The sequence below is a fragment of the Arvicanthis niloticus genome, chromosome 1 (assembly GCF_011762505.2).
Source record: "Arvicanthis niloticus isolate mArvNil1 chromosome 1, mArvNil1.pat.X, whole genome shotgun sequence".
NCBI lineage: Eukaryota > Metazoa > Chordata > Mammalia > Rodentia > Muridae > Arvicanthis > Arvicanthis niloticus.
The window spans coordinates 156,403,498-156,416,205 of record NC_047658.1 but is presented as its reverse complement, the minus strand read 5'-3'; positions in this window follow the sequence as shown (position 1 = coordinate 156,416,205).

Below are 12,708 nucleotides of genomic sequence, written 5' to 3'. Positions count from 1 at the left end.
ATCAATATTATAATATTATTAATATTATTAATATTATTAATATTAATATTATGAATATTATGTGTTAATAATATATTATTATATTAATATATGTTAATGTGTTATTAACATATATAATACATTATTATATATGATATATTTATAATATATTATAAAATATATATAAAATATAATATATTTTGACCATATCCAAATTCATATTTTTCCCTCCAACTCTTCTCAGAACTTCTCCATTATGTTCCTCTCTCACCTTCATATTATTTTTAATTTAAACATTGGGTTCAGTTATTGCTTATCAGTATGTACATGAATATAGGACATGCATGGTAGCGTGGGCAGTTTTCCAGGGCTCACACTCCTAGCCAAAACTAGTATTTTCTTCCCCTGAAGACATCAACTGGCAATAGCACCTCAACTAGGAGTGGAGATTCATGATCTCTTCCTCTCTCCATGCTGGGATGTTCACTAGCTTGAGTTTCTTCAGGTCTTGTAGAGATAGCTACAACTATTACGAGTTTGTGTGTATGGTTTTGGCCCCATCATGCCTAGAAGTTACTGTCTCATAGCAATGATTTCCACTATCTGGCCCTAGGAATCCCTTTGCATTGAGGAGAAGTGATGTAATATTGACTTCCCATTTTCTGTAAGCCTATATGACTTGGAAATAGGAAAAACTAGGTCAAGATATCATGAAGCATCTTGCACTGAAATGGGAAGAAGAAAGGAGAATACCGTAAAGAGTGGTGAGCCGAAATGAGCACCACTGACATATTTCTTAAATTTAATATATTATATGAAAAGGAGTCAAGCACTTGTATTTTGCTATATCAAACCCCAAAGGCAAGATATTGGCACAATCAATAATAACATCATGCCAGTAACCACAATCCAGGTTGTGGTGGTTTGAATAAGAATGTCCCTCATGGGACTACACATTTGAATACTAGGTCCCCAGTTGACAGTGTTTTGGGGGAAGTATAGGGGGCGTGGCTTTGTTGGAAGAGGTATACCATTGGAGCCTGGCTTTGGGAGATTAAAAATTCATCCCATTTTGAGTTCCCTCTCTGCTTAATTCTTGTGGTTCCAAATGTATGCTCTGAGTTTCCAGCTCTAGCCATCACTACACGGTCACTCTGCTGTTATAGACTCTTGCCTTCTTGAACTTTATGTCCAAACAAACTCTTTCTTCCTTAACTTGTCTGAGTCACAGAGTTTTACCACAGCAATGGAAAAGTAATGAATACACAGGCAATCACATTGGGATTCTACAATAACAATATCTATCCTGACAGGGCTGCTTCTACAGAAAGGATGTTATCAGAAACAAATTATGATGTCCTATAATATACTGTTCTACTGCTGTGAAGATAGACCATGACCAAGGCTACTCTTACACAACAAAACATTTACCTGGGGGCTTGTTTCAGAGGATTTATCATCAAGGTCGTGAGCTTGTTGGCACACAGGTGATGGAAAAATAGCTAAGAGCTTACATACATTCCACAAGCTGCAGGCAAAACAAATGAGAGACTAGGCCTGGTGTGGGCTTTAGAGAATCTAAGCCTGTTCAAGTAACACCTCCTCCAACAAAGACTGACCTAATCTAATAAGGCCATGCTTTCTAATCCCTCCCTAATCATAGGGAGGCCATTCTCATTGAAGCCACCACATATGACATCTAAATTCAAAAGGGCCATGCCAAGATAGATCATGAGATGTCTAAACAAAACTCTAGCAAAAGCCAAGTACTCACAGCTGAATGAACTACATGGTAGGCAAGATAATATGCTGGATTCAGTCAACATCTGAGTGTCTCAAGATAATCGAAGGTATACCAAATTAACCCAAAACATTCTAACTTCCAAAAGATAGAGAAAATGAGCTGGAGAACCCAATACAGGTTTTGGCTTTGGCTAGAAGATGGTTCTGGGCCTTAAGCTGTCTGATAATAGACTACTCTGCATCTTCAGAGCTTCTTTGACACAACATAGAAGCTGACACCTAAGAATGCACACTTGTTAATTATTAGGTTCATGATTTTGTCCTTCATACTACCCTCCCTTTGGGACACATTCAGAGTAGCTTTAGGAGGCCATGAAGCAAGTGAACTTATAACAAACTCAGGTTTGACTCTTTGTCAGGAAAACTTTTTTTTTTGCACACCTGAAAGTTTGTGTATGTTATTTCAGAGCAGACGTGATCTTTCTCTACAACGTGTGATAAGCAGTTTGGACAAACACAGCTAAAGCACTTCCAGGTTGGATTATAAAACCGAGAACAGCGGCCTACTCTTGGATTTCAGAATGACACCACTTGCCATGCACTCCTGGGAAGCAGAGACAGAAAGTAACCCAACAAGGGAACATATTTCAGAGTTCAGAGCACATTGCGGTGAAGAACCAAGCCTGACAAACTACTTTATTAGAGTCATAGCGTTGAAGGATTGTAGAGCTTCCCTGGTTATGACGATTGTGACTATGTCTGAACTGTTGTATGTGTGTATTGAATGTGTGACTATCCTCTTGATCACATACATGTGTATGGGTATATGCCCACGTCCAGGCATACATGTACAGACGTCAGAGGTCTATGCTATGTGTCTTCCTTTGTCATTCTTTGTCTTATTTTTGAGAAATGAACTGAACCTGTTGTTCATGATCTGGCAGGGAAGTAACATAAACACAAAATTCTGGCCTCGTTCTTTTTGACTTTCCAGTGTCTAAAACCATAAACTAAACAAAGATGGTTCTTTATTAATTACCCAGTGTTAGGCATTTTTATAACATAAAAATGGATGAAAACATTCCCCCTCCCTGGAAAAGTTATACTTGAGGACCAAGTGTGGTGGAGAATACCTTTAATCTAAACATTCAGAGGCATATGCAATCTTAGAGTTCAAGACTGATCTGGTGAACACAGAGAGTTCCATGCTTACCAGGGAAAAACAAAACAAAGAGTAAGCCTTAAACCTAAAGAAAAGCTAGAGACAGAAAATAAAAAGCAGTTGTAGAAAAGTTAACTGCAAAAGTAAAATCAAGAACAAGTAAAAAAGAGAAATGATAAGAAGTATTTTTTTTTCTAGGACAGATACGTAATACAGAGGAGTTTTGTAATATGGAACAGGCATGGAAAGGTCTAAGACAAACTTTGTGGTTAAATAGAATCCAAAGCAATGAAACTTCCAACAAGGTGTTCCACAACCTGCAGCTCTAAAGGAAAAGCTCCCAAAGTCAACAGAGGATAAGACAGCACCTCTTGTGTTGAAGCAAAGCAAAGCTATACCAATGCCCTCACCAGGGGAAATTTCAGACCACAGAAAGTATATTCTTATCTCTATCATACCACTCTCAAGGCATACACAGCCTTCTACTATAATGCATCTGTGCTGGACTTCCCTTAAGGACGAGAATTGGAAGTAGTGTTCAGAATAAAAGTCTCCATGGTCACCATGGAAAAGCTAACTGCTTTTCTCTTCAGAAACAGATACAAGCTTCACAGAGCATAACATACAGAAAGTAGATAATCTTCCCAATTGGCTGAAACATCTACTGCAGAGGAGTAGTCTAGGTTATGATTCGGAAGAGATGTGTTGGTAATATATTGTATAAAATCTTGAATACTTGACTGAAATGATATGCCTTTTCTGGGTAGAAAATTCAATTGTAGTTCCTCTGGAGGATTTTTGCATCCAGATGGAATGATCAAAACTCCATTGTCGGAATTGATTTTACAGCAGATATAAAAGACAGGTGTTACAGCAGTTATCTATTGCTGCTTTAAACATTAAACCAAAATTTCTCTGCTTTAAATAACCTGCACTTTTTAAAGTACAGTTCTTATGAGGTAAGGATTCAAGAATGAGGAAAAGAAGCAGTCTGACTCAGGGTTTCTCGTGAGACTGCAGTCTTGCCGTCAGCCAGGATTATCATAGTAAGAGAATGCACAGGCTTACATCAATGCCATGTCATTCACAAGAACCTTTATCCTCATCATTTGGTATACTAATCATAGGAGAACTCTGCTATTAAGGTTTCAGTCCTGCATGTCCGGATGGCTCTTCCTCTCTCTGGAGAGCTGCCCTTGCTCTGTGTGACCTTGTCTGGAGAGTGCTCCTGAGTGACCTTGTGCAGACCTCTTTGCAAGTGCTGCACAACTCAGCAAAAAAGTCTCTGTCTGGCTTCCCTCATGATAATTAAGTACTATGTTATGACCAATTAGCCATTTCCACTCATATCCATAAAAGCCCTCATATACCCTATCCCTGGAATAATAAAGCAGAGCTGTCTTGCTGCAGCAGACTCTGGGAGTCCTTCCATCACACCCAGCTGTCTGAACCCTGCTCGGTGTTCTTGCTCTTTTTGTCTTTGTGGGCCATAGCCAATGACCCCGAAAAAGAAGGGAGACTCACAACTAGTCTCTACTGAAACACGAGTTTGTGTACTCATGACAAGCCAGCTTCCCCAAGAGTGTTATAAGTGAAAGCAAATGACAGGAAACCTTGGTGCCCTTGGGGACCTGCCTCTGAAGCCATGCACTCTGATGTCACTGCTGCTCTTTTCTGTTTATTATAAGAGGCTCTGTGAGTCCAGCCTTCACTGAAGCTGGTGAAAGGGAAGAGAAGGTAGTGTTCCACATCGATAAGGGAGAAAGAACAGAGAAATTAAAAGCCTAAATTAAAACTACCAGACATATTTTCTTAGAGCCTTCTTCTGTATCAGGAATGAAAACAGTGATAAGGTGATAAGCCTGCTCTTCCAGAGACCCAGCATCCATGTCTTATGACCTCTGGTAGCTCGTGCTCCAAAGGCATTCAATACTCTGGTTTTTACAGGCAACCACACTCAGATGTGCATTCTCATATGCACACATATACATTCACACAAATAAAAAAATCTACAAAAAGTAATGAAGAAAATGTCAACAATATAAGATAATACTTTACATTTATTTTGTCATTGATTATTTGGAAAGCTACCATCACGTACTCACTTCCCAGTCTTCTCATATCCTCTTACCATACCATGCCCTCCCCCCAAAAGAAAAGAAGTCCATTTTTGTGGTTCATATTTTCACTGGAACATTATCACATTACTAGTGGATAGCATCCCCAAGGGGAAATGAGTCTTTTCCTCCTGTATCCATGTCAGAAGCCATTAGCAGAGGAAAGACTGTGGCATCCAGAGCAGTACCATGCCAGCTCTCCCATGCCCACAAATGTCCAGCAGCTGTGTTCCTTGCCTCTGAGGTTCTCAAGCACTGTAGCCAAGCTGCTCAGGGGAGGCAGAACACAGTCTATAATAGGGGGCCCACCCAGTCCATGTTTCCTGGATGAGAAACAGTGAAGGCAGAAATGGATGCTGTGTTTCCCAGTCTCCAGTGTACCAGGTTCTGCTGGCGTACTGCTGGGAGTTGGGAACAGGTTGTCTATGTGCCAGGCAGGAAGAGGAAGGCTGAGCCCAGGACTAGGGTAGAATCCAGTTTGCTTCCAAGTGACTGCTAAGAGTGTGAAGGGGCTGGGAGAAAGAAGGCCTTCTCCAGGAAATTTAGGCTTGGCTCTTAATGAAGGTCTCTCCTGCTATCACAACGGGACTATTTCCTTGAAGAAAATGTTCATTGCTTGTCCAGATTGTTTTATTTGATGGTGAATATGAATGCATACACATACTCAGGATGAACTGGGGATTAAATACCTTTTCTGGAAAGAAATTCCCCCAAAGAGAAGCTCATTGGTTGTTATGGTCCTCTCAGGGTGATGTCCTGGTTACATGTTCCAGGTCTGGTAATTTGGCAGAGGGCTGGCTGTACCCTTGCCATTCTCAGTTCTGCAACTCCTCACAGTCTGAGCCTTCTCAGTCTTACCAGTTCTTCTGTCTAGGTGCCTCCCACCCTCCCACATTACCATGGACATTAACATGACTTTAGGCAACCGCCCTGACTATGAGCATCCATGTGGGCTTCGTTGGTAACACAGGCTGCAGACATCAACACCACCCTTGGCTTTATATTGACCTCAGCAGCTGCATGGACCATGAATGAGCTTTAACCTGGTCTTGGGCCATTACACATACCATTCATATCAGCATTGCTCCCCGAGGCAGAAAAGCCTGAGGATATGACTGACATATTGGGCTGCACCCCAGACTGCGTAGATCCATATAAATCCCAGGCATCATCACAGTCTGGGGCAGTAGCATGGACCACTGACAGCAGCATGTCCTTTTGTAGTAACATGGGCACAGTGTCTTTTCAAGGAGGTCCAATCTAAAAAGTGAACCTTTCCTCATCTCTGACCTCCATCATTGCCCGGAGCAATGTTATCCCATGGCCAGGTGACAGTTTCAGAATATGCTTCAGACTGTTGTACATTATCCGTTGACCCCACTGGAAAATGAGAGCATGTAGATCTCAACCCTCTCTTACCTGTGCCCACCATCAAGTAGCCAGCTCCACCTCTCTCTATGGCACATGCATCATTCCATTTTTCTATCTTTCCCACCACTCCATCACATATCTGTTTGTTGTAATGGTGCACCAATGGGCCTGTGCAGCACGTGGGTGTTTTCCAGCTGGCCTTGGGGATCACTTTCGTGGGTGTCTTCTGGCCAGCCAGAGGTCATAGGTCCAGGGCTATCATACTTTTACACGTTTTGTCTTGTGATATTCTAGGGATGTTTTAATTCACATATACCTCTCAAACCAAGAGATATTTGAGGTAGGGAAACAAATTAAAATGCAATGCCATGGTCAAGAAAACCAACTAGCATTTTCTAGGTTTAAACATAGAATTTTTTCTCAGAAGACTAATTTCAAGCTAGCAGTGGCATATTAATTAGATCATAAGATTCTTGAATAAATTGCAAATATATTAAGCCTTTGAATGACTTATAAATAAACATATTGACTCACACCTCTGCCTTGTGAACATATGAAAGTATGAGCATCCTCTCATAGCATCCAGAGATTATGAAAAAAAAAAAAAACCGCTTTAAAATAGCATTTTAATACTTTTGAGATTTTCGTGCATGTATATAATGTTTCTTGGTCATATACATCCATATCCATGGCTTCTGACCCCTTGCCACACCTACCACATCTCCCTCCCAATTCCATGTTCTATTTGGTCCATGTCTAACCCATTGATGGTAATTAATGCCGCCTATATGCAAAGAGATGTAGAACAGTCCACTGGGGCATGGGCAATTGATTGGTGGCCACATTCCGAAAGAAAAGTGACTTCCTCGCCAAGCTATCAATGTGATAGCTTCTCAGCCTAGGTTGAAATCTCACGAGATTCTACCATCTTTATCACCTGCCCTTCAAGTTCATGATCTTTTCCCTTTTTCTGTATAGAAGGCCTTTACCCCAAAGAAGCAACATGTTCCCACCACGACGTCTTTTGCATTAAGCCCTCACACTCTTCATGGATGAAACAGCTGAAAAGTAAGCCAAGCTTCTCAGATTATCATCGCTACCGTGTCTCATAGACTTTTCATAGGCCGTGTTTAATATTTACAGTCTTCTTCCATACCAGCGATTGAAATAGTGTTGACAAAACCTACAAGGATGGAAGAAAATGTATAAATAAGATTTTGTAGAAAAATAAAACTTGTACAGAATAATACAACTTGAACTACTTTTCTCTGGACCTACCTCTGTCAGAACACTGGTACATTTCACCAAACTTCAGAGATTGGTGAGCACTGTCCTTTGTGCTGAACTGTTTCCTTCACAAAGCATCCCATTAAAGACAATTGAAAGACAGGAAGGGCTATCTTCTAACTTGTAAACTGTAGTGAGCTGTTTCAGTGGCTACACACGTGCGTTTTCCAACATGGCGCTGGCCACATGTTTCCCCAGCAGTAAACAATCATTCTGCGCAGCTGCTAGGCAGAAAGAGCTCCAAGCCACTGGCCTATCCCGAGGCGTAATACTGGGTAGTGAGCGAACAGTCATTCAGAAGTGAATACGTCACTCTAGGGTGTATTTAAGGGACCCTCTTCCGGTTTCTTGGGTCTTTCCGCTTTATCGTATGGAGTAGTAAAAAGTTCCTCGTGGCAGTAAACCCGACTATCGCCTCCTGTCTTTATTCGCGGGCGAAAAGGGATTTTGGGGGCGCGCGTTACAGTAAACTTTCTCTTTCTTTCTTTCTTTCTTTCTTTCTTTCTTTCTTTCTTTCTTTCTTTCTTTCTTTGTTTTGTTTTTCCTGTGCCAGAATACAGTGGGCTAACTGAGAACTTTTTATTAAAATGAGTGCCAAAATTCATTTATGACATATGTTCTTCCAAGTATTACACTTGAAAGCCCTGTGATTTTTTCAAGCAAACTTACACAACTCTTAATAAAATGCATAACTGTATGTTAACTATGATCTCTGGTGAGCTACACTTGGGGAAAACACACTGGTATTTTGCTTTTTAGCAGAGAATTATCCTTTTTAAAAATTAGACTTTATTGTTATTATTAATAGGTAGAAATTTTAATTATCCTTCAAATGCTTGAAGATTTATTATGGAGAAGTGGCAGAAAAACCCCAGTGCTAATTAAATCCAGCAAAATGTTTCCTTTACCTGAAGATAGGGAAGCTCTTGTTTGTCAAATCCCTTTCAGCCAAATAAGCACTTAACTAATCTCAAATTGAATATCTTATTTAAGATTTTGAATTATCTTTTCTCTCCAGGGAGCTGCAGTTGAATATTGTAACAGCATCATCCAGGGAAGTGTTTCTTATCCTCCAGAACGCAGGAGTGGGGGACAAAAAGGTTTCTTTATATCACTGAGTAGAGTGAACTCTGGAGAATGAGCCAGCTGACATTTTTTAAGGAAAAGAACATTAGTAAGAGGCAGAAGTGGCTTCCACTGATTCATACAAATCCTGGTCCCGAAAAAAGAGAGGAGTTGCAACTTTTCGTATGTAAATGGATCTGGCTTCTCTTGCTGAGCATGCAAAGCTCTGGCTTTTACAATCATAACATGATCATCAAATACTGTTCTGAGGTTGGCACAGATTGCAGAGAAGGTTGCAATAGCCTATGTGACAGAATCACATGAGGGAAAAGAAGCAAGTGTGGGAGAGCATCTTTGTTGTGCACCCTGTGACTGTGGACAACTCGCTCTGATACTCTGGATGACAGCTGCAAAGACACCTTGCACATAGCTGAACACATTCTTGCTCTGTTACTGATTAGGCCTATTTCATCTGAAACAATATAAGTAACAACATCTTGCCAGTTTACTTCTCAGTTTTATCCTCATAGAACAGAATGTATTCATGTGTCACATAGATTAAAATCCACTGATCTTTCTACAGTGTTTTCTACTGTGTTCAGCTCCTGAGCTTCCAACTGCTGCAGCCATCCTCTTGCCCTGGCAGGTTCCAAGTTTCTAAGAGAAAGAGGACTCCCACAGGGGAGGCTTGCTCGCCTGACTTCTCTTTTTCTTTGTTATCCTAGTTTTTCATCTGTCCTATCTTCTCTTTTGTTTTGGCAACATCTTCTGAAGTTCAGAACTTCAAAGCTTTTTGCAGTTTTTGTCCCCCCCTCACCCCCCTCCCCGTTAAGAGGTGATCTATTTAAAATTTCCAAGTCTCATAGATATATCTGACATGGTTAATTTGATGTGGTGACTTGGTGTGGTGTTTTGAATAAAAAACAGGCCCCATGGCTTATGTACTTAAATGTTTAAGGTGTGTTACTATTTAAAAGGATTAGGGAGTATGGCTTTGTTGAAGTAGGTATGGCCTTGTTGGAGGAGGTGTGTCACTGAATGTGGGCTTTGAGGTTTCAAACCCCATGCTGGGTCCAGTGTGCATCTCTTCCCGATGCCTGTAGATCCAGATGTAGAACTCTTAGCCACTTCCTCAGCACCCTGTCTACAATCCAACATGCTTCCTGCCATGAAGATAATTGACTACACCTCTGAAATTGCAAGCAATTACATGCATTCTGTTATGAGTTGACCAAAGTCTTGGTGTCTCTTCACAGCAATAGAACACTGACTAAGATACATGTAGAAGATTTTTGGGTGAGATTCACACTGGAATCAATTGGAAAGAATAGATGGCAATATAAAATGTCGATTGGTATCATCCAATCAACTGACTTCTTGAATAGAATAAGGAAATTAGCTCTCTATAAGCCATACTGCTCTCCTAGGACTCTAGCTACTGATCCACACTGCCTATTCTGTACTAAAAAGTAAGAATGTGAGCCTGTCTCTTATAAGACATCTTCTATTCATATCCTATTGATTCTGTTTTACTGGAAGTCTTGACTAATACAACAGTAAGTTAACAAGTGCCAAATATTTTATTTAACTCATTAATTAATGAGTAAACTGACAGATGTAAGGTCAGAATCTAATAAAATTTTCACTTATAGTTTCAGTGGGTCAGGAGATCAGGTATAGCTTAATTAGATCTTCTGCTTAGTGTCTTACTATGCTGTAATGGGATCATTATCTGGGGTTAGTTCCTGAACTGGGGAAGAATCTACCTTCAAGTTTAGATCTTGGCAGGAACATTTTTCTAAGACTGTAGAAGTGAGCACCTTACTGAGTGTCAGCTAGAAGTGATCTCAGATCCTGTAGATTACCTTTAGTTACTACAGACTGACTTCATTTCTCATCATGTGTGTTTCAATAGTAAGTTAGTTTGTGCACTGAGTGTATAAAGTGTTAGCCAAACAGAGACTTAAATAGTGTAAAACAATTGATAAATCACCACTTTGTCATATTCACCACTTTGTCATATTTTACCAACAAGAAACACGGTAAAAATTCAACCACAACTCAAGAAGCAGCTTATTTAAGAGCATGTAAACTAGATAATTGGAGTCCTGTGTTTGCTATTGAAAGATAATCAGAGGCTCAGACTCCTATGGAATCCAAAATTGCCTAGAAAGTCATTTGGAGGATAGTTTTACAAAGCATTATCATATACTCAACAACTATACCCTTAATGCATTTAGTTATTAGTAAAACGTTAGCAAAATTGTTTATAGTAGCTTATTTTGTTTTTATTTAAAATTGGCTATGAGGCTACTGAGGAAAAATGAAAAGAGACAATGAACGTGTTATGTGATACTGTAATTAGACATGCACAAGGATACTCATTTTTTAAAAAATGCCATTGAACTTTATGACAAAAAATGTAAAACAATGTGTCCAAATTCAACATTAGTCCATTTAACAATTTAAGAAATTCTTAGGATGCAATTTAATATGCACAATTAATTAAATTTATTCTCATTTAAATCATTACATTTTACTAAAAAGAAAATAATTGGGAAGACTAGAAGAGAAAAGGAAATTATTACATACATAGAAAGTCATATGTTGACACATTTGGTCATCCAAATCATTCCCTATAGTGGTTTTTATCCACTCTAATTTTATAACTCAGGAGTCTGAGGATCAAGAACCATAAGACATGTTTTATAAGGATGTACATCAACAAGGTACAGCTGTCATTTTAACTTTTGGATTCCCAGTTGTCCCTTTTCTAATCAATGCTGTTATTTTTAATGCTTTTCTGAGATATTTGTCAGACTTTTCTTTTTTTGACATCTTTTAAAATTGATTTGTTCCATTTTAAACATCAAGGCTTTTGATGTACTCTATGCTTTCTACATGTGAGAGAGAGGACATGACTTGGCTCATTGTTCCAGGATGTTTCACTTTACCATGGCAGGGAAGGAGTCAAAGCTCAGCCCATACAGGTAGAAGTGTAGAGCTGTTGGTCATATCATGTCAAAGGAAAAGGAAGAGACCAGAGCAGAAGCAGGGTCCAGTTACAATTCTATAGGTTGCCCCCAGTTACATGGAAATTCTAGGTTGAGAACCATGTCCGAAAATCTCTACCACCTTCCAAAAACAGTGCTACAAGTGAGGAACCATGCATTCAAGCCCATGAGCCTGTTAGGGACCTTTCCATTTCAAGCCATAGCAATGATAAATTGGTTTCAACTTGGAAGGGGTGAAGATGAAAATTCTTTGTGAATAGGCTGTCAGAATATAAGCAAAAGTCTACTGCAGTCAGTGTACATCAGTACCCAAGATTGCAGCAAGTGAAGACGTGGGACTGCATATTCTCCTTCTCATGCAGCTGGCAAATATGGAGCAGGTGCTACCAGAGGAGCTGCCCTTCCTAAATGAGTCTTCCCGACTAGTAAAGATAAAAGAAAACATATCTTCACCAATAATGGTATTGTCATGCTTTAAGGTTAAATCATCCAAACATGACCGAAACAGTTGTGAAAATATATTTTCCAGTCCTGGGTGGCAATAACGAGGGAACATGCACATAGAAGAGCACACATAGAAACGTGCATATAGAAAAGTACCATTAGAAACGCATACACAGAAAAGCATGCGTAGATATAGAAAATTATGGGCACATAAAAAATGCATATAGAAAAACACACAGAGAAACATGCATACAGAAAAGCACACACCTTTACGAAAGTACCTACATACAGAAAGTGCATATAGAAAAGCCCATATTAAAAACACGTGTTCATTTTTCTTGTTGGGGGGGGGTTGTAATTGCTTTGTTTGAAGAAAGAAATAGGGAAAGAGTCAAGAAAGGAAGCAGGGGGAAGAAAAGCTGCTGTGGAGGAAATGAACATATTTTGATGGATATTTTATTCATCAATTATTTAAGGCGTCTTCCTTGCTCTGTGAAAATAGTCTTTATTCACTTTTATATTTCCC